Source organism: Pelodiscus sinensis, chromosome 3 (genome assembly GCF_049634645.1).
Source record: "Pelodiscus sinensis isolate JC-2024 chromosome 3, ASM4963464v1, whole genome shotgun sequence".
Taxonomy (NCBI): Eukaryota; Metazoa; Chordata; order Testudines; family Trionychidae; genus Pelodiscus; species Pelodiscus sinensis.
Genome location: NC_134713.1, coordinates 44,047,714 through 44,069,325, shown reverse-complemented (window position 1 = coordinate 44,069,325; position 21,612 = coordinate 44,047,714). Strand labels below are relative to the sequence as shown.

The following is a 21,612-nucleotide window of genomic DNA, read 5'->3' as shown; positions in this document are numbered from 1 at the left end:
CAGGGGGACCACTTCATGAATTTTGGTAGGTGGTCATGGGCTGGCTCCACCCTCTACCCCAGGAGAGGCAGGGACTGAAGGGACAGGGTTGGGGACCAGCCTCCCCGCAAAGTTGTCTGGGGCCAAAGGCTTTGAATTACAAACATAGCAAAGGGATCACAGCTCCGCTGCTACCACGTTGCCTGGCAGCCACCCGGGGTTGCTGCGGCTATTTAAAGGGCTCATGGCTCCAGCCCCTGTCAGGGTACTGCTTAAATTGGATCCTGATGCCTGAGCCCCCCTGCCTAGAAATTTGGTGGCAGGGGCAGCAGAATACAAATAGAAATCATTTGATCTGCGATCTGGATCAAAGTGTTAGGTGGGCCGGATCTGGCTCCCGGGCTGCATCTTGCCCAGCCCTGTGCTAGAAAATCTCAGATGGCAGGGTGATTTATTTGAGTGTTCATGTATGAAATTAAAATGAATCAGTTTTCTTTGGAGAAGGAACTAAGTAATTTAATTTGTGAAGAAGAAAGTGACCTTGAAGATTATAAATACAGGACCACTTGAGGTTCATGGTTTAGAAGTAAATGCTTTCTAAAGATTAAAATATTTTTCAGCAGCTTCCTTGTGGATGGCAGTGAACTTAGCCCTAGAGACAGAGCATATCATTTTAGCAACATGTGTAGCTTTTAGTCAACAGAGAATAGAAGGCTCTGAGTTCACCTTCACAGTGTTGCCCTTCAGCTCTAAGTTCAGTCCACTGTTTCATTGCCAACTGTCTCGCTCAGACATTTATTTGGAGGAACAGATTGTGTGATTGTTTAATGTAACTTGATTTACTTTTAGTGTATGGTAAATGTTGAATTCATGTGTAAATTGAACTAAATTAAAATGTATGTGTAAACTGTCAGAACTTAAGATGAAAACTCTGTTGCAAGGTTTGCTGATGTGCACATTTTGTGGAACACAGCACCTGAATTTTTCTGGTTTATTTAATCATTTTGCCATCTCTCTTTGCTGTGGCTGCCCTGATGGTGCTGGGGGGGAAAGAGGATGTATTAGACACTTTCTGCCAAAGAACTGTAAGGGGGTTTTTTTTTTTTAAACCAAACTTTGCAATCAATTCCCTTTACTTTTTTTCACGTGGCCTCTTTGAGATTTTGGAAGATGCAACCGAAACCAAATCTGCTAGTGAATCTGAACATATGAAACTCTGAATTCAGACAGAGTTATGATTATGGTATGTCCTAAAACATTTAAGCCACACAGCCTCTTGCCAAATGAGGAACCTGGCAAACCCTAGAGGGAGAGCTTAAATATCCACAATACAAGCTGATCAAAATCCTGTGAAACCTAATCTGTCTGTGGGAGCAGACTTCAAGCTGTTCCATGAGTCCTTCCTGACACCGTTACTCCCTCAAGAGTTGTTGTGCCATTAGCTTCCTTATTGCAGCTGTGCACTACTTCTTCCTGAGTATTGTGGATCAGAAGTCATGAAGGGATATAACGCCGATCATGCCATCCATATCCTTCAGCTGGAAGGAAGCATGCTCTGATAGCAGGTGCCCCTATGGTTTCCCATTCATTCTGACGCCTTAACTCCACAGATCCCCAAATGAGCATATATCCCTGAAGTGAGATTTCTGCCAGCTAATTAAAAGGGGCAGCATGCTGCAGAGTGGCTACTTGCCATTCTGTGATTTTATTATGTTTGTGAATCTGTAAGAAATGTGCCATTGTCCCAAAGCATAGGCAACTCCAATATACACTAGTAACAGACTGCCAACAGTTGGAAGCAAAAAGGCAATTCTCAGGCTGATTGCCATGCATTTCTCCCTATAGTTTTAGATCGCGGTAGGGAACTTTTTTTTCGGTTAGTGGCCGCTGATTTACAGAAAAATCAGTTGGGAGTCCAGGGGTTGCACATAAGTGAGAAGTCAAAAACCAACCAACCAACCCCACCCTCCCATATAAACCTGGCTCCCAACTGAGAAGGAAGAAAACACTCCTCACATTCCCCCATGCACCAGAGTATAGGGGGGCCCAATCTAGTAGATTTTTTTTTGTGCACCAGCCCCGTGGTGGGGTGGTGCATGGGCTGTAGTGCCACTGTGGGCTCCGCAATGGTGGTGGTGAGGAACCCTGAGTGTTGGGAGCCAGATGCAAGCAAGCCAGAGGCCATATCTGACCCCTAGGCCTTAGTTTCTCCACTTCTGTTTTAGGTAATTGTTATCTTGTTTCAGGGGCTGTTAATCTTTTTCCCCACTAGAAAGGAATTTTAAAGATATTGTTTTAATTGTATATGTGGAGGAGGGGAGGAGAGAGTACATATCTGGGATCTCTTCGAGAGTGTTCATTGATACAAAATGTAAAGTAATTTCTTTATGTGTTTACAAAAGCTAAACAAATGTATCTCTGAAATTGTAATTAAATAAATTCTACTGTATCATTCTCTTTAAATGGGCCTTACACTTTTTAAGGTTTCAAATTTGGATTTTATAAACATAAAATATAACTAAATAAGATTTTAGTCTAAGCTAATATGGCTAGAAATAGTGGCAACAGTTTTTATTTTTTTAGCTAAATAGTCACTTGCAGAGATTTGAAGCCTTAAATCACCCAGTTATGAGTGCTTAGGAACCTCAGCCAAGTCTTGCTCCTGATATAATTGATATGGGTTTGCCACTGATTTCAGTCCATTTTCATTGTCCAAGCTGAAACAAATGCACAAAGTAATCAAATGGCTTGTGTGATGAAAAGGTAACTGTAGGGTTAAAAAATTATTTCTGTTTTAGTCATTTGAGATATCAGTGGTAACAGAGTTAAGGGTTGTGTTTTAAAAATATATGAAGCTGATACTGGATCCTATTCTGCCTTGTACACATCTCTAGCCATAAGAGTTCAGCAACCAATGGGAAACATTCTCCTAATACAGCAGCATCTTAAGGCTGCCATTTGCATCTCTATGCTGCCCCTCTCATAGCACTAGAAAGGGTAATGAAGGGTATGTCTACACTACCCCGCTAGTTCGAACTAGTGGGGGTAATGTAGTCATCCTCACTTGCAAATGAAGCCCGGGATTTGAATTTCCCGGGCTTCATTTGCATGAAGCCGGCCGGCGCCATTTTTAAATGCTGGCTAGTTCGGACTCCGTGCTGCGCGGCTACACGTCATTTGCAATTGCGGATGACTACATTACCCCCACTAGTTTGAACTAGCGGGGTAGTGTAGACATACCCTCAGAGACAGAGAAGGGAATCTTCATAATCCAGAGTCCGCGGTCCCAGAATCAGGTTATAAGTCAAATTTTGCTTCCCCACAGACTGTAGGTTGTGCTTCTTTTGTTATGTAGCACATATTATGTTCCTGTAAGTTTTGTTAGCAGGTTCCTTTGAAGTTCATACTTATGCAGTAAGTTAAAGTATTTTCTTCTTTCAGTGCATTCATGAACACATACAACCATTGTAGCCATTACTTTCTTTTCTGTTACTGTTGTATAACTTTTGTGGGAGGAATAGTGACTTGGAAATTTATAATCTATCCTTTGGAAAGGTCAATTTGAAGCAACTTTAGGTCCTGCTTCTGCAAAGGGACATGAATAAGCAGATCAGAAGGGAGTGGGAGTGTTTCCTTTCTGGTCCGAGACTTGATGCAGACCTTGCACTATCTGCTTGGTGGGCTTCCCCCAGTACTGAGGACATGAGTCATGGGGGTTGTTTGTCAGCATAGATTTTTGGCAAGAAATGGAGGGTTTGAAGCCCTGCGATCTTGCCATGCTCAAGTACCAAAGGGGACATTGGCAAGAAGGGAAATCCTTTCACTCCTGCTGCTACAACACTAACTGCTAAGTTATAACTATTGTCAAACTAACTATCAAGCTATTTCAGTTTACTGCCCTCCCCTTTGGACTTTCAGTGGTGCCCTGAATGTTCACCAAATGCATAGCAGTGGTGGTAGCCTTCCTTAGGCACCATGGAGTGCAGGTTTACCCTTATTTGGATGACTGGCTCCAGTGAGGCTGCTCCTGCCAGCCGGTAGAGATGCACGTTACATTCACGTAGGCCATTCTGCAAAATGTTAGAACTGCTACTCACCCCTGGAAGTCAGCTCTCGTGCCTGTGCAAAGGATCAAATTCATTTGGACAGTATTTGATGCCAGGAGGGTAAGGGCTTTGCTTCAGGGCATGGGTTTACAGTACTGACCCAGTTGCTGTGGTTACTGGCTGACTTGCCAATCACCATGGCCAGGACATGCCTTCAGCTATTGGGGCACCATAGCTAATGGGGCATATGCCTTCATCCTTTGCCTATATCCTCTCCAGTCCTGGCTGTCATTGATGTATCATCTGGGGTGCGACAGCATCGATGTGTGTGATCCACGCCTTTCTGCGGTGGCTGGACCCCCCAGTCAGTGATGGTTGGCATTTTATTTCATACTCCGCAACCCGCAATCTCTCTAGTTGCACACGTATCCGCTTTGGGCTGAGGTCTCACCTCAGGGACCTCACCACCAAGCTCTATAGATAATGGAGGAACTGTCTCTCCACATCAGTGTCCATGAACTCTGGGCAATCTGCCTCATGTGTCTTGCTTTTCAACCCCACATCAAGGGGCAGTGTGTGGCGGTCATTATCCACAATACAATTGCTATGTACTATATCAACAAACAGGGAGGGGCCTTCCTCTGTGGAAATTTTGCATAACCCACTCTATTTACCTGGAGGTATCATATCTTCCAGGGGTCCAGAATCAGTTGGCTGATTGTCTCAGCTGCTGCTTCTTTGCTCACAAATGGTCACTCCGGCTCGATGTCGTCCACACCATTTTCCAGAGGTGGGGGTTTCCTTGGCTAGACCTCTTTACCACCCAGAATAACTGGAAGTGCCCCCCACTTCTCCTCATTTTGGAGTCTGACTCCAGGATCCCTTGCGGACGCCTTTTTAATCCCATGGCACACCAGTCTATATGCCTTCCTCCCATACCTTTTGGTTCACAAGGTGCTCCTCAAGCTCTGCAGAGTAGGACAAATGTTATTCTGATAGCCCCAGCCTGGCCCGTCAGCACTAGTACTCCAGTTTTTTGGAGCTGTTGGTACAATCACCCATTCCACTTGCTTTGCTCCCATACCTCATCACACAGGACTGCAGGTGTCCTTGCCACCTGGACTTTCACTCCCTTCCTTTCATGGTATGGCAGCTTCCTGGCTAAATATAGCCGAGCAAGCTTGCTCAGAACTGGCCCACCATTTTCTCCTTAGTAGCAGGAAACTCTGTACCAGATTCACCTATTTGGCTCAGCGGAAGTGTTTTTCATTTTGATGTCGCCAGAGTAACCTGGGCCCCTTGTCTGCTTCTGTTTCCCAAGTGTTGTGAGTACCTAGTGTCCCTGAAGCCACAGGGCTTAGCAGCTTCCTCTCTGAATGTACACCTGGTGACCATTGCTGCTTTCCCCCTGGGGGAAGCTGGCCACTCTGTTTTTGTAAGCCCTTTGACTAGGATGTTTCCTCAAGGTCTTGGACAGACTTCATCCCCTGGTTCAGTGCCTTGTACCTACTTGGGATCTCAAACTGATCCTTTTGGTGCTCATGGGTCTCCCCTTCGAGCCCCTGGCCACATGCTTCCTGCTCTACCTGTCATGGGAGGTGGCTTTTCTGGCTGTTCTTTGAGATGTGTTGCTCATATCTGTTCCGTAACTTCCCTCCTTCCCCACTGTTTGAGTAGCCAGAAAGAAGGAACTGAGGGGTGGCTGGAGAGACAGGGTCATATATACAGCATCACAGCAACATCATTCCAGGGGGCTCCACAGCCAACCCAACTGGTAGCAGCTAGGGTAAAAACTTTCCGGCAGCTGTGCATGTGCCATGCTTTCACACCTATTTGGGACATGAGCAACACATCTCGAAGAATAACAGTTACAAAAAAAGTGAGTAACCATTTTTTTCTTGAGAGTAACTGCATCCCTATTCAGCAAAAAACCAAGGCATGTACTTAAAATTAAGCACGTAATTAGATGCTTTGCTGACCTAGGGACATAGATATTACCATGATAGACACCTTAGAAATTCCTGAGATACATAGTTTAGGTCTAGGTTTCTAAAAATAATGATATTAATTGAAAATTTAAAGTAAGCTTATCAAAACATTTACATATTCCACAGTTACTGGAGCCAAAGGGATTGCCATTCAGTATTTTGCAATGCAGACAGTCCTTTCCTTTCAGTTGATTATGGATCTAAGGCTCTGTCTGTATGGACAGTTGAGCGACATACTTTCATTGTTCACAGGTGCCTAATTATGTCCCACTGCCTACTCCAAAAGACAAAAGTTATGCTGTGGCAAGTGGCAGTGTACACAGTACGTTGTCCGCAGGAGTGCTCTCCTGTCAGCAATGTCAACCCTGCTTGTTGGGTGTGGAAGTATTACGTCAGCAAAAGTGTCAACAAACGGTGTGTACACTGCCTCCTTTTTTTGTGACAAGGCTGCGTCTCTAAAAGCTGTGTTGTGTAGCTGAAGCCTAATAGAGCTGTTTAAAATACTGTTTAAAAATTGACGGCTTTGTTTAAATGTTATCTTTTAAACTACTGACATAGTTTCCAAAGACATGAAATCTTGGACTTTGTACTCCACTAATACTGTAGTATATATTTCCTTAAACTGACATTATTTGTTCAGAGGATAATTCACTTTATGCAGTACCAGCCATAATATTTGAGCAAAGGTCTTAAATTTTTACCTCTTGAAACATTTTTATAGTGTAGCAAGTGTTTTAATTTTTCTACAGAAATGACTAAGTACATTAAAATCACGTTACTTTTCTACAATAGACAGCAACTAACACATGAGAGTGGCTAAATTTGTGGAACAAAGAGGCTTCCTTCTTAGATATCTGTAAAAATAGCCCCAAGCAATGGGTGAGAATCTGTGCTTAGGAGCCAAAGAATGTTTCCTGATTTCAATGAGAATTGGTTCTGGGGCCCTGATGTTTAATGAAACAGGAAAGAATTACACCCCCCACTCTCCTCCAAAATGTGATAATACAGGTTTGAAATAAGAAGGATGAAGAAAGAAAACAATGAGTAGGTAGGGGATATGAAGGATGGAATAAAGGAAGGAGTAAACATAGGAAAGAATAAGACCATCTTGACTCTTTCTCCTCTCTCTCCATCTGTATATTCTTCTGAAATACACATTTTAAAAAAATCTGTAGTGATACACCCTTGCCCCCAAGGTGGAAATGTATTACTTTTATATAAGGAGCTCCAGGATTTCAACAGCAAAAATAATGAAAGTAGTATTGAAAAATAAGGCTTTAATGAACGATGGAAAAACAATAACAACCAACTAAACAATTTGACAAATATTTTAGAGTTCCTTATTTCAACAAAGCAAACACAGACACATAGCACTTAAACTCCAAAATATCCTTCCTCTCTCTTGCGTGCACTCTCTCTCTCACTCGCTCTCAAAAACAATCAATCAAAAAACCCACCACATTTCAGTCTTACCATTTTTATCTGGTGAAAAGTTTGTTGAGCATTTCTTTACAATCACAGATGTCCAACCCTGCTTCTTCAGTCTCAGCAGAACACTTGGAATGGAGGCTGTTTATCACATAGCTAGAACACCACCCCCCAGGAACTGCAACCATGTTGGCAGAATACAGGCCATTATTGACAGCAGTCATTTGCTAGGGGCACACAGTAGAGTGAACTACACTGTATGTCCCTCTGGATTCTCCATAGATTGTGCCCCAACCAGCAGGATCCTTGGCATCCTGGCTACCATTCCTGCACTGATCTGATATCAATAGTCCCATAAATCACTGTTTTAGGTTTTAGTGGCTATGTCTACATGACAAGGTTATTTTGAAATAACTCCTGAAATAACTATTTCGAAATAGTGTGCCCACACCATGGGGAAACCTCAAAATTTGTCCTAGGCAGACTCTCTTAATGTGGACGCCCTACCTCAATTTAGAGCCTCAGGAAACACTGGGATTAATTAGTTTGAATGATTCTGGGAAATAGTTATTTCAAAATAATAGCAGCTGAGCGTCCACACTAACCCTATTTTGAACTAGTAAGTTTGAAATAGGCGTTATTCCTTGTAAATTCAGGGGTTATTATTTCGAAATAACATGCCTGTTATTTCAAAATAATTTTGAAATAACATGGGTGCTGTGCGGATGCTCACCTTCTTAGTTCAAAATAATAGCAGTTATATTGAAATAACTGTAGTGTAGACATGCCCAGTGACTGTCAAGTTCCTGTTGAACAATATTTCTCACTCTATATAAACATTTTTTCCAATGGGGTGACAGTCACTCTGCATCCTGCCGCTGCCTTGCCTCCTCCCACCCTCTGCCTCGGTGAAACGAGGAGTAACAGTAGTTTGGAATAGGAAGCCTAGTCCGAACTACCTAGTTTGTGCCGCGTGTAGCCGTGCGGCACGGAGTCCACACTAGCGGACATTTAAAAATGGCGGCGCCCGGCGAGATGCAAGTGAAGCCCGGGAAATTCAAATCCCAGGTTTCATTTGCAACTCTGGTTGCCTACATTACCACCCTAGTTCAAACTAGGGTGGTAGTGTAGACATACCCTGGGTTACTTGTTTGTACATATCTCCTTTTTCCATTCAGTGGTCTCAGCTAAACAGCCTCCATTTGATTTTGACAAATATCAGTGCTCCCTGCAAGTGATTGTGGACCTGTAAGAAGGTCATACTATCCATATTTAAGTGAAAAGTGAGGAATTTGGAAAGTTACATTGCACTCTAAACAAGAAGGTTTGTTTCAGTAGGTTTAGTAATTGTACTACTGGGAGTTAAATTTAAGCATTTTGAAATGTTTTTTTCAAGGTAATGCTTTTTTCTTTTTTCAGCACTAATATACTTATTTATTGCAGGCTAATATATTAATTTATTAATTCATTCTCTTTTTGTGAGTGTATTATTTGCAATTAAGACTTGGGTAGTTTGAAACTTAATTAAAATTTAATTATTTATCTTCTTGAGGTTTTAACAGATAAGATATAATTGTACCAACTGCAATTAAGCGTTGGGTTTTTAATTAATTGTTAAATTATTCATCAAGTTAAACTTTGTTATCTGTACACTTCTCATCTATGTAAATTTATCTACTCATTTATTTATTAGTTTAGAAATATACTGTCTTGAGCCTACTCTCCCTGGAGCTAATGGTAACTGTGCCATGGGTGCTGATAGGAGTTGTGTAGGTTGCAGTATTATTACTCTATACCAAGTTACATTGAACAGCTAGCATTTATCATACCACAGCACTTTACTCCACAGCTCTATTTCCTATTCTTAGGCTGCATCTACACAGCACCCTTACCTCAGAATAACCAAGGTTATTTCCAAATAAAATGCTATTTTGACAAATTCCTTAACCCTTATAGACTGAGGGTTACAGGGATTCTGGAATAGCGCGCCTGTTACTTCGAAATAATGGAACGTTTAAAGATGTATCCCGAAATAGCTCCACTGTGTAGACGTAGCCTGGGACCATTTCTGATCTCAGTTGCATTGGGTGTGATTATAGAAGTGAGCATAAGAGAAGAATGGGGTTCAGAATTAAACACATTTATTACCCCTGGAGAAGTAAATACTGATTTTTTAGGGTGTCCGCTGTGACTTGGATATCTAATCACTTATGTATATGCATAGCTTCATTATGGGTTGGGTTATAGAATAAGGATCTTAGTTTAAAGAAAGATAAATAATATTGGAAGTCTAGTTTCTAATTTCTAGGTCATTTATCAAAAAAACTAAGATTGAAGTCAAGTGTTTTAACCAGAATAAAGTCTTATCTGTTGATCTCATATTGTACCTGTGTAAACCTCAAGAAAGTGACACTTTTCAAAAGTGAGGCCTGGTTACAGTATTCAGCTGTTCCCTAATTTCACAGCTGCTTTCTCATGGTGTGTGAGCACCACTAAAAGCTAAATCCCTAGATATTGTGGTGTATATTCCAAGGAATATGTTCCTGTATTTGTTACATACACACGTACACACTCCTCTTGTTGAAGTGAAAATAAATTTTGGATATGCCAAGAACGCATTATTAGGCCCTATATATAGGATATATTGGGTTGAAGTCAGTTTGGTATTTTCTTTTTTCTTAACAGTGTCCACTATAGGTGTCTAATTATATTTGTCTTACATCCTTTAAAGTCCTCATAACTTTTCGCTTTTGATACGAGTCCATTAACATTCCAGTTTAGTAATTTAAACAATTAATTCCTGTTTAATTACAATACTCCATCTCTCAGTTTGCTGGCAAAATTGTTTTCAAACATTTCATTTTCATAGTTAATCTGTGCATAGATACTTTATAGGACTTACGTTAGGAATTTTGTTAAATTAGTTGTGTCATCCTCAGTGCCATAGTTTCTCTTGGAACGTCCTATACAAAACAGTGAGTAAATTTGGAACCTGACAGTCCTAACAGATTTCCTTGTAAGAGAAATGTTAATGGTTGGGAAACATCTGGCACATCTTCAGTGTGGTAATGGAAAATGGCAAGAAGCGTATACAGTAAAACTCCGATGGTCTGGCATCTAATGGTCCGGCACTCCTGATGGTCTGGCACCATCAGGAACCTGGAAGTGCTCCGAGCAGCCGGACCATTGGAGCTGCTCTGCCCCCAGCTTCCCCGATTCAGCCGCTGCTAAAACTGACCAGTGGCTGAATCAGGGAAGCCGGGGGCAGAGCAGCTGGAGTGCTGCAGGGTAGGTCCCCTAGCGCTGCCCCTCGCGGCTACAGGACCAACCTGGCAGCACCCCAGCTGTCCCCGATTCAGCCGCTGCTGAAACTGATCAGTGGCTGACTCCAGGAAGCCCGAGGTAGAGTTGCTCTGCCCTGGCTTCCTGGAATCAGCCGCTGGTCAGTTTCAGCAGCAGCTGACTTGGGTACACCTGGTACAGAGCAGCTGGGGTGCTGCCGGGTTGGTCATAGCCCTCATAGCCCCCCCTTCCAATAGTCCGGCATATCTGATAATCTGGCACCCCCTGGGTCCTAAAGGTGCCGGATTATCGGAAGTTTACTGTATGTTCTAAAATTCTACTGGAATGTAAACTAGCTGGATGGAACAGCACTTCTGCATATCAAACTGCATTTATATAAGTCCGTTGGAAAGGTCTGGGCAAGCCATATAGTAAGCAGCAATAAAACAGTTCAAGGGAGCAGCCTTGTCATGAGGGATAATGTTGGAAAATGTGATATTCCCACAGTTACATGATGAATTTAAAGCTAGGATCCTGTTACGGCCTGTTAACATTTTTTATCATTTTTTTATCTGAAAAAAAAATCAGATAAATCATGCTTTATATCTTGGATAAGCCTTGTTTATATAAAAGATCATGGAGACTAGGATTATAACATGGTTTAAAAGAGAACTAGATCAATTAATGGAGGTTAAGTCCATTAATGGCTATTAGCCAGGATGGCTAAGGAATGGTGTCCCTAGCCTCTGTTTGTCAAAGGGTGGAGATGAATGGCAGGAGAGAGATCGCTTGATCATTACCTGTTCGGTTCACTCCCTCTGGGGGAACTTGGCATTGGCCACTGATGGCAGACAGGATACTGGGCTGCATGGACCTTTGGTCTGAACCAGTATGGCCGTTCTTATATTCTTATTAGATTACTTGGGTCCAAATCTTCCTTTTCTAAATTGGTGTAAAACAGATTTATCTGTAGACCTGTAACTAATGTTTCTAATTGTCCTTGATCATCAGTGTTTAAAACATATGACTCTGAAATAGCTGAAATCAGTTCTTTGGCTTCTGGTGCAGTATTTAAATGACTTTGTTCCACTTAAAAAAAAAAATTCCTTTGAACTTAGTGAATTCAGTTTTTCACAAATGAGTGCCACAGGCAATTTCATAGCATTACTAATTATTACTTGATTTCCTTCAATATGTAAAATAAATTATTTCTAGTCTGGAGGAATGAGTTGAGTTATCACTGGGTGCAAGTCTAGACTACAGGGCTCCCTCGACGAAGCCATGTAGATTTGTTTACTCGGGAAAGGGAAATGAAATGGTGATTTAAATAAACGCCGCTTCATTTAAATTAAAATGGCTGCCACGCTGTACCGATCAGCTGTTTGTCAGCACAGCGCTGTAGTCTGGACGCTCTGTGGTTGACATCAAAGGCATTTGTCGACCTCCCTAGTAAACCTCATCCTACGAGGCATAACGGGGAGGTCGACAAATGCCTTTGATGTCGACCGCGGAGCATCCGGACTACAGCACTATGCCGACAAACAGCTGATCGGTACAGCGCGGCAGCCATTTTAATTTAAATGAAGCGGCGATTATTTAAATCAGCGTTTCATTTCCCTTTGCCTACAACCCTAATCTACTTGACTCCATCAACGGATCCATGTAATCTAGACGTGCCCTGGGTTTCCTTACTCATACTGAAATGATTTTGGATACTAAATATATTGACAATGTTGAATTGAAAAATTTACCTTCTCCCACATAAATATATCAAAGAAAAACTCTTTAATTGTTGGATACGCTGCTGGCTTCTGTGGCTTTTTGACTGCTTGAGCCAACATAAGAAGAAGCAGGTACATTTTTTATGTTTCCTTCTGGATCTTCCTTGTTAGTGATATTACTACTAATAGTACATTTTGGGTTTAGTTATTCTTTGATTGGAAATAGGTTTGGAATATAAACTTTTTAACTTTCCAAGAAGTTGGTGGAGTGAGGGGATCCCAACATGATGCTAGGAGTTTTCTGCCAAGGCCACAGAAGTCAGAAATAGTTGGCTGTTGGTGACATTTTAAGTTGAACGATGTAATTATAGTAGCCTTTGTAAGTATGACCCCTTATCTCAAAGAAACTGTTGCTGAAAGTGGATGGCTTCAGTATGTTGCCTATAACTACTGTTCTGAGTACTGCACAGAGGGCCTAATCCAAATCCCATTGAAATGAATGGGGGTATGTCTACACTACCCCGCTAGTTCGAACTAGCGGGGTAATGTAGGCATACCGCACTTGCAAATGAAGCCCGGGATTTGAATTTCCTGGGCTTCATTTGCATAAGCGGGGAGCCGCCATTTTTAAATCCCTGCTGGTTCGAACCCCGTGCAGCGCGGCTACACGGGGCTCGAACTAGGTAGTTCGGACTAGGTTCCTATTCTGAACTACCAGTACACCTCGTGGAATAGGAATCCTAGTCCGAACTACCTAGTTCGAGCCCCGTGTAGCCGCGCTACACGGGGTTCGAACCAGCGGGGATTTAAAAATGGTGGCTCCCCGCTTATGCAAATAAAGCCCGGGAAATTCAAATCCCGGGCTTCATTTGCAAGTGTGGTATGCCTACATTACCCTCCTAGTTCGAACTAGGAGGGTAGTGTAGACATACCCTGGGAGTCTTTCCATTGACTTAAATTTACTTGGCCTTAGATCAGGGATGGGTAATAATTTTTGATGAAGGGGGCACTCCAAGTATTTGGTAAGTGGACACGGGTCACACTCTTCCATGATATTAATGGAGGAGGTGCGGGGTCTGTGATGTTGGGTGGAGAAGAGAGCTTGGGGTAAGGGACTAGGGTGCAGGAGGGAGTATGGAGTCTTGGAGGGAGTTTAGGTGAAGAAGGGGGTTGTGATCTGGGCAGGAGACTTCAGTGTAGAAGGGGGCGCAGGATCTGAGAGGAGGTAGGAGTGCTGGAATGGATTCTCACCTGGAGGAAGCGTGCAGTAGGGAGTGCAGGGTCTGGGAGGATTGTAACCTAGGGTAGGAATGCAGGAGGGGGTACAGTGATCTGGGTTGTGTTCGGGGCTAGGAGATTGGGGTGGAAGGTCTAGGAGTGTAGGAAACTGTGCAGGGGATTGGGGTACAGGGTCTGGGAGGGGGTAGGAGAGCAGGAGGGGAGCAGAGGATTAGGGGAAGGGAAGGAATGGGGTACAGAGGCATACTGTGACTGAGAGATGTTTACTTGGGTAGCTCCCAGCCAGCAGCCCAGCAGGTTCCTCAGCCAGGGTCCCTGCCTTACATGCCCCTTGTAGCTCTGATAGAGGGTTAGGGCTTGTGGCTCACCATTGGCCGCATTTGATTAAAAGATATTTAGGAATTAGAAGGAAGATATAAACAGACTGCATTGAACAGGACAGGCGGACATAGTAATTAATTTATAGTAATTAATTTATTAATTCTTTTCCCTCAGGATTAGAGTTCCCGCTCACATTCTGGAACTGCAAGGGAGTTTGTGGCCCAGATCTAAGGTCCTTCCCCCATATTCTATGAGTTTTTGTTTTTGTTATTTATAGAACTAAAGCCTAGCATAGTTATTCCCCGAAAGGCCTTCCGTGCCTCAGGCTGCTCATTCAAACGAGGTAGAGAAAACAAAAGACATGAAGTAAAACTTTGCGCCCAAAAATATACATTTGGGGAGTCAATCAGGAGCTGAGATTATTAGAAGCATCAGTCTTCCTATGATAATGCTCTTTGTTTTAGCTCTTTGAAAATTAGGTGCATCTTTCTCACTTCCTTCCTTTGATCTCTTTGAGAAATACTTTGAGTTCTAGTTTCTCACCTCAGAGGGAGAAAGGAAGGATGAGCCAGTTAATTAGAATCCTTCCCTGGAATTTGGGAGCTCTCAGTTCAGTTCCCTGCTCTGCCACAGATTTGCTGTATGACCTTGGGCAAGTCACTTAGCCTGTTTCTGCCTCAGGTCTCCATCTGTAAAATGTACTTCTTTACCTCACAGTTACTATTGTGAAGATAATACGTTAAGGATTGTCAAGTGCTCTGACGTCATGGTGATGGAGCCACATAAGCACCTTATAAGAAACATTGTCTTTCTTTGTAGGGAAGTTGAGATTGGAGAGGTAGAAGTGTCAATGCCCATTTGGTTCTTGCGGGTTCTATACCACCTATCACAGGGCTCATTTTTTGAGGAGTAAGGGTTATTTCGAAGGAAGGGCTTTTTCTCGAAATAACCCAGTAGGGATCGCGTTTGTTTTCTTGAAAGATGATATTCTGGAAAAGTGGCAGTCCGCGATTATGCAAATGAAGCGTTGGAAATTCAAATTTGCACTTCATTTGCAATTTCGCTTTTCTGTATTTGCATTCCTCTCTCTGAAAAGGAATGCAATGTAGACATACCCTTAGTGGGCTGACCTTCTTGCCTGCTTCCCTTTAGGGGTTGGTTTCACTGCACAGAGGGGTTGAGAGAATAGAGACAATGCTGTCAAAAGCTACATTCATTTTCTTTTGTATTTTCTGAAGGACTGTAATGGGTACCACTGCTCTGCATCCCAATTATGGAACTTCATGAAGCACTTTATGCCTTGTAAGATACAAGTTACTTAGCTCACAGAAGCTGAAGTGATAATCAGTCCTTATAGGAACCCTTTATATGCAAACATAGGCCAGCTGTGCTTTTCTGTTGAAAAATGCCATACATTGTTCAAATATCTGAACAAAGTAACTGAAAAGTACCAGGAAGAATGCAAGGCATTTGTATAGGCTCCACTTTGTACTTTTCTCTATGTTAGCGCTTTATCTGTACTTCGGTCAAACCGCCTGCCAGTGAATGTCTTTGAGAAGTACTCCAGTGAAAGATGATTATTGTGAAATCACTGCTTGATATCCTATGACGAGGGCATACAATTATCCTTAGATAGATTCTGCATACAAAGTAGCTCTCTAGCTTGGTATGAAGAGGAATGTTTTTGAGAATTTACCTTTTCAAGGGGATAGTTTTTTGCTGTGTGCTATAGCAGAAACAAAGGTCACTGATCTTCAGCAGAAATCAAAAACTAACCCCATTGAAGACAATGGAGTTACATCTGTGTAATGCCCACAGTATTGTTAAGTCTTTAATTAAAGTAATGAAATGGTACAATAGAACTTCCTGATACTGATGAATGGATTGCTGGAGTTTACTGGAAGGGGGATTAAAGACATGCAGCCCTGGCAGCTGATGTGGATGAACCAGTGCAGCTTGTGTGGGTTACGTAGAGTGTAAACTCTTAGAAGCAGAGACCACCTTTTTGTTCTAGCACAGCGGGGTGGGTGACTGGGGTTTCTAGGAGGTGCTTCAATACATATGAAAGACTTGTTTCCATTATTGGGTTTAGTGTGTGGGTGCTGAGTAGAGTTGGTGGTTGGAGATACACTGGAGGTCAGATGATCTTATGTTCCCTTCTGGCCTAAGACTCTCCAACCATAATAGTATTAACAATAGCAATGCAGACTCCACAAAGCACTGATGTATTAGGTTAACTATAGATGTCAATATCAATACCCCTACACTCATGGAGGTTGGGTGGGAGATTGTTTTTTTTTTTTTTTTTTGCTGTTTCCTTTCCCATTCAGTGGTCTGCCACAACCGCCCATTATTAGGAACTGAAATTCTCCCTGCTAATGTTTGGTGGATTAAAGCCATTTGCTCTCCTTCATAAGTTTTGACAAATGCCTTCCAGTTGCTAAGTGCCTCCCACATCTTCCAAAGCTGCTAAGCCTCCTGTCCCCGGATGTGTTTTATGTGTGGTACAGAAGGCTGCCTGAGGAGGCACATATTTTAATTTGTACATGAGCCCTGGAGAACCTAGGGCTGATTCTGATTCTAGTCTGGTGCTCAGATTTTTAATGTACCACAGAAGCACCAATGAAATATTTCTGACACTTTTCTTGTACATTGAAAGTTCTCAGCTCTGTACAAGCATATAGAGGGAAATTCTGTCTTGGCAGAACTAAGGAGAAACAGGACAGTGGATTTTTGTCTTCTGATATCAGAGTAGGACACTTTGGGAAGGGACGGACATGCAGTGCTACTCCTTTTAAAAGAAGTGGCAGTAGCGCTGATGAAGCATGCCTTGTGCATGCTAGGGCTGTGTCCAGACTCAGGGTTTTTTTCGGGAAAAGTAGCCTTTTCCCGAAAAAACTTCCCCTGCGTCCAGACTCAAGCCGCGTTCTTTCGAAATAATTTCGAAAGAACGTGGCTTTTCTTTCGATGGCGGTAAACCTCGTTTCACGAGGAAGAACGCCTTCTTTCGAAAATTCCTCTTTCGAAAGAAGGCGTTCTTCAATGTAAATAGGGCTTCCTCGAAAGAGAGCATCCAGACTCGCTGGGTGCTCTCTTTCGAAAAAGCGGATTGCTCTTTCGAAAGATTCACCTGCAGTCTAGACGCGATCTTTCGAAAGAGGCTCTTTCGAAAGATGCTTTCGAAAGAGCCTCTTTCGAAAGAAGCCTGCAGTCTAGACATAGCCTAGTTGGCCAACAGCACCACTTTGAGTGTACCAGCCAGTACAGAAGCTTCCCTAGTGTTCACTTGAGTGCTATAGGAAAGAACCCTGTCCAGCTAATTCGGAAGAAACTGTCCATAGCTGTACATGTGTACAGCAGAGTCCAAGTGTAGCCCAAATTAATGTTTCCTCCTGGTATCCCTTTGAGGCAGCAAAATGCAATAGAACTCCTTTTACAGATGGGGACATATGAGCTCAGAGGCTAAGTGACTTGCTCAATGCCACAGAGCTAAAAAATAGAGCCCAGGGCCTTGATTGCTGGTTACTTTGCTCTGATAAGTCTACTACACTCTCACACCATAAACAGTGCCAAGCTGTGTTAGAAATATTGTGAGACATAGGGCATCACTCTGAAAAAGATGATTTGCTTTGCAAGATTCTGTGTTTTTTCCCTTTAGTAAGAGCCACTTGAATGATCATTTGGTTTGCATGGCAAGCACTAATCATAAATTATTCTTCCAGATAGATTAAAATTGCCTGCGGTTTTGCATAGATCATTTAAATCAATCCATTCTTCACATAAAAAAAATCATATCAAATTTCAGCCTACTACTTTGTAATAACTGGGTTTTGATGCAGTTTCTGTGTCATGTACAAACTGGATATATGCATCCATTTCTTTTCAGCAGTTTTGGGAATTATATTTGTTTGTCCTCTCCTGCTGATTCAGTTTATGAAGTGTGTTTTGCATGCTTTAGTTGAGACCAAAATGAATGTTATTTGCATCTTGCAAAGTGCTCTTCTTTCCCTAGTTGCTGTTTAAATATATAGCTAGGATTGCCACCTTCTGGTAAAATAATAGTATGATTTCAGTTCTTACTTCTGATTATCTGTTCATGACTGTGGCACTGGAGGAGGAAACTCTCTGGCTGTGTCTAGACTGGCCAGTTTTTCCGGAAAATCAGCTGCTTTTCTGGAAAAACTTGCCAGCTGTCTTCACTGGCCGCTTGAATTTCCACAAAAGCACTGACTTCCTACTGTAAGAAATCAGTGCTTTCTGCAGAAATACTATGCTGCTCCCGTTCGGGCAAAAGTTTTGCACAAAAGGGCCAGTGTAGACAGCTGAGATTTGTTTTGCGCAAAAAAGCCCCGATTGTGAAAATGGTGATCGGGGCTTTTTTGCGCAAAAGCGCATCTAGATTGGCCACGGATGCTTTTCCACAAAAAGTGCTTTTGCGGAAAAGCATCCGTGCCAATCTAGACGCTCTTTTCCAAAAATGCTTTTAACGGAAAACTTTTCAGTTAAAAGCATTTCTGGAAAATCATGCCAGTCTAGACGTAGCTTCTGTGTCTTAAGAGAACTTTCAGCATAGCACAAGCAGACTAGTGATTCTAAAGGCTGTAGAAGCACAGAAGGTGAAACTAAAAAAGAAAGGGAACATGAAGTATATAGATTTTAGTTTCCCTACAGACCACATAGTTTGTTTGTGTCAGAGTTCCAACAAGAGCCTTCTGATGTACAGTCCCTTTTTCTAATCAGTAACCCACATTGCCTATCTTTGTGCTGTCTACAATTTCTTCTGCATTTGGACTATGAGTGAGAAGGCAGCTTAGGCTTTGTGTAAGATAGGCAAAGGTGAAACAAACCCCCACAGGAAATAAGAAGCGAAGAAATAGGAAACAGTAAAAGATAAACATGCTTGAGTTGATGTAGACAGACTGCAGTAATAAACACCCAGATATTCTCTGTTAAGTGAAAAAGAGCAAATGATTGAGGTGAAGAAAATAACATCAGTATGTTCTGGTCCAACTGATAAACTGGGATATTCTTGACTCTCCAGAGGGGCACTGAAAGGAGTGTGTGTTAGGGATATTACATTTTGATTAATCAGCTAATCGACTAGCCAATGGAATTACCATCGACTATTCAATTAGTCGATAAGGGGAGCACTCACTATCCACCTGTTGCTCTTGTAAATTTCAAAGGAAGAGGTACAGTGGGGAACCCATGCGAGCGGGTTCAAAGGGAGAGGCGCAGCAATCAGAACCCTATTCGAGCAGGGACTGCTTTGGTCCCTGCTTGCGACATTTCCTTCGCTGTGCCTCTGTCTCTCCCCTCCCTCGGGAGATGGTGCTGAGGGGGAGGACCAGCTTTTAAGCCAGCTTGCACCAGCTCCTATTCCCCCCCACCTTGGTGCCTCTGAAGCAGAGGCAGCAAGGGGGGAAGCAACTAGTGGAGTAGGGACTTGAATACCTGCTACGCCTAGGTGCATCAGGTAGTTGATTAGTCGTGTACATCCCTAGTGTGTTTATGCCCCTGACTTTCAAATGCTGTGTTCCTTTCCTCTCTTTCCAGCTTGTCTGGCAATGCTTCGTAATGGATCTCTATTTGCACAGTGGAGTAGGGTGAAGTTGCTTTCAGGACCATTCTCTTCAGGAGTGCAGCTATCTACAGCCCTCCTCCTCCCCCTCCCCCCCCCCGCACACACACACACCTTTGCCACAAACAGTTTAGGAAATAAGATTTGGCCTCTTCCAATCACTGGGGTAGCTTGAAAGGAAAAATCAAAGCCGAAGTATGTATTGATTTATTTTAAAATAAAAAGCATTGCACATGTGCAGCATAGCGTAGCACTCCCAACCTCCCCTTTCCCGCATGAAAATTCAGTAGGCTCAGTAGACACTGCCATGTATTTGTTCCTGCTCTAAACTGTTGGTGTTAGACACAACTACATCATTTATTTTGAGAGTGCTAGTGATAGAACAGCTAAGAGAGGCTGCAGCATATTCTTTTAATAAATGAGCCCACTGACAGGTAGACACAACTTGGTTTGATCTTGGTGAGAAAATGAAATAATTGAATGATTAAATTTGCAGTTCAATTGTTTGGAATATTAAAAGAAAATCTCTGAAAGTAATTCTATTTTGTGCATATTCTTGCAAGGGCTAACTCACTGATCTTAGGGAAGATCTATCCTGATGTGAGACCAGAATTAGCCCTGCCATTTTGGGAATGGTAGGTTTTACTATAAAAAGAATAAATTGTGTAATGATATTTCCTGCTATGTGATGGGAGTATTGTCTCTGGAAATTCTTTTGTAAGCAGATTTCTTAGTGTGGACCCAAAAAAGGAAAAATAGCGCTTTCTCTCTCTCTCGCTCTCTCTCTCTTCTTTAATTAACACTGCTATAACCAAAAAAAGAAAAAAAAAAGAAAACTAGGTCTGTCAAGCTGCATCCCTTGGAGGCATATGGAGGGCAGCTTGAGTCAGTCGTGCACAGGGGAAGAAGGTGGGGGGAGAAGGGTCTGCTCAGGCAACTGCCTGGCTGTTTGACTTTTAGAAGTGTGGTCTTCTGGAAGGAGGAGATAAAAGGTATCAATATTTCAGTTTTTCCACTGGAGCTGGGGGGAGAACAGCCTCTTTCTGCTCTCTTTTCTTTTCTCCCACCTTTCCGTGGCAATTTGTGTTACTGCACCTGACAGGGAGTATGTTCTCTGGAGCCGTTCATGCTGCCCTTTTGCCCAGAGGGTCTGATATTAATGCAAATTTTAAAAAATTAATGCATTAATTGTGCTGTGTGTTAATTGCATGCATTAATGACAGCTAATTGATAGCCCTAACGAAAACTCTAAACACAGACATTTAGCTAGATGAAGGCACCAAAATAACATGAGCTATTTGCTGTGACTTGTAACTGGTAATGAAAGAATTCTGAATAGTGTGTAGGTTCTTTTTCCAAACGTTTGGCAGTTTTTGCCTTCCTATCTTTTTGGGTTTATAAAAGAGTCTGGTGGATAGGATGTAGGACTGGTCACCAGGAAGCCAAGGGGGAATAAATGCTGTGTTGTGCTACCTTTACTCCAGCTATGCAAAGTGGCTGTAAGAAGGGAATTGAGGGCATTCTTACAATCTAAGGGTACGTCTAGACTACATGCCTCTGGCGACAGAGGCATGTAGATTAGACTACCCGGCATAGGAAAATGAAGCGGCGATTTAAATAATCGCCGCTTCATTTAAATTTACATGGCTGCTGCGCTGAGCCGATCAACTGTTTGTCAGCTCAGCGCGGTAGTCTGGATGCTCCGTGGTTGACATCAAAGGCATTTGTCGACCTCCCAGGTATGCCTCATCCCTGGGAGGTCGACAAATGTCTTTGATGTCGACCGTGGAACGTCCAGACTACCGCGCTGAGCTGACAAACAGCTGATTGGCTCAGCGCGGCAGCCATTTTAATTTAAATGAAGCGGCTATTATTTAAATCACCGCTTCATTTTCCTATGCTGGGTAGTCTAATCTACATGCCTCTGTCGCCAGAGGCATGTAGTCTAGACGTACCCTAAATGTAGACTGACCTTTCACTGATCTAAATAGGAGAGTTCAGATGTCCATAATAAATATAGGTCTCAA

General features: G+C 42.6%; 1 protein-coding gene across 26 annotated transcripts in view; it reads left to right on the top strand.

Annotated features, from left to right (window-relative positions):
* DST (dystonin) overlaps positions 1-21,612 on the top strand; it is a 470,874-nt gene that overhangs the window by 173,004 nt on the left and 276,258 nt on the right. The window contains exon 1 of one of the 26 annotated variants that reach the window (XM_075923653.1): positions 6,391-6,427. The exons of the other annotated variants lie outside the window; for them this stretch is intronic. The gene's annotated coding sequence lies outside the window, so the exon portion shown is untranslated. Of the gene's footprint in view, positions 1-6,390; positions 6,428-21,612 lie in introns of those variants that run through there. 26 annotated transcript variants of the gene reach the window in all.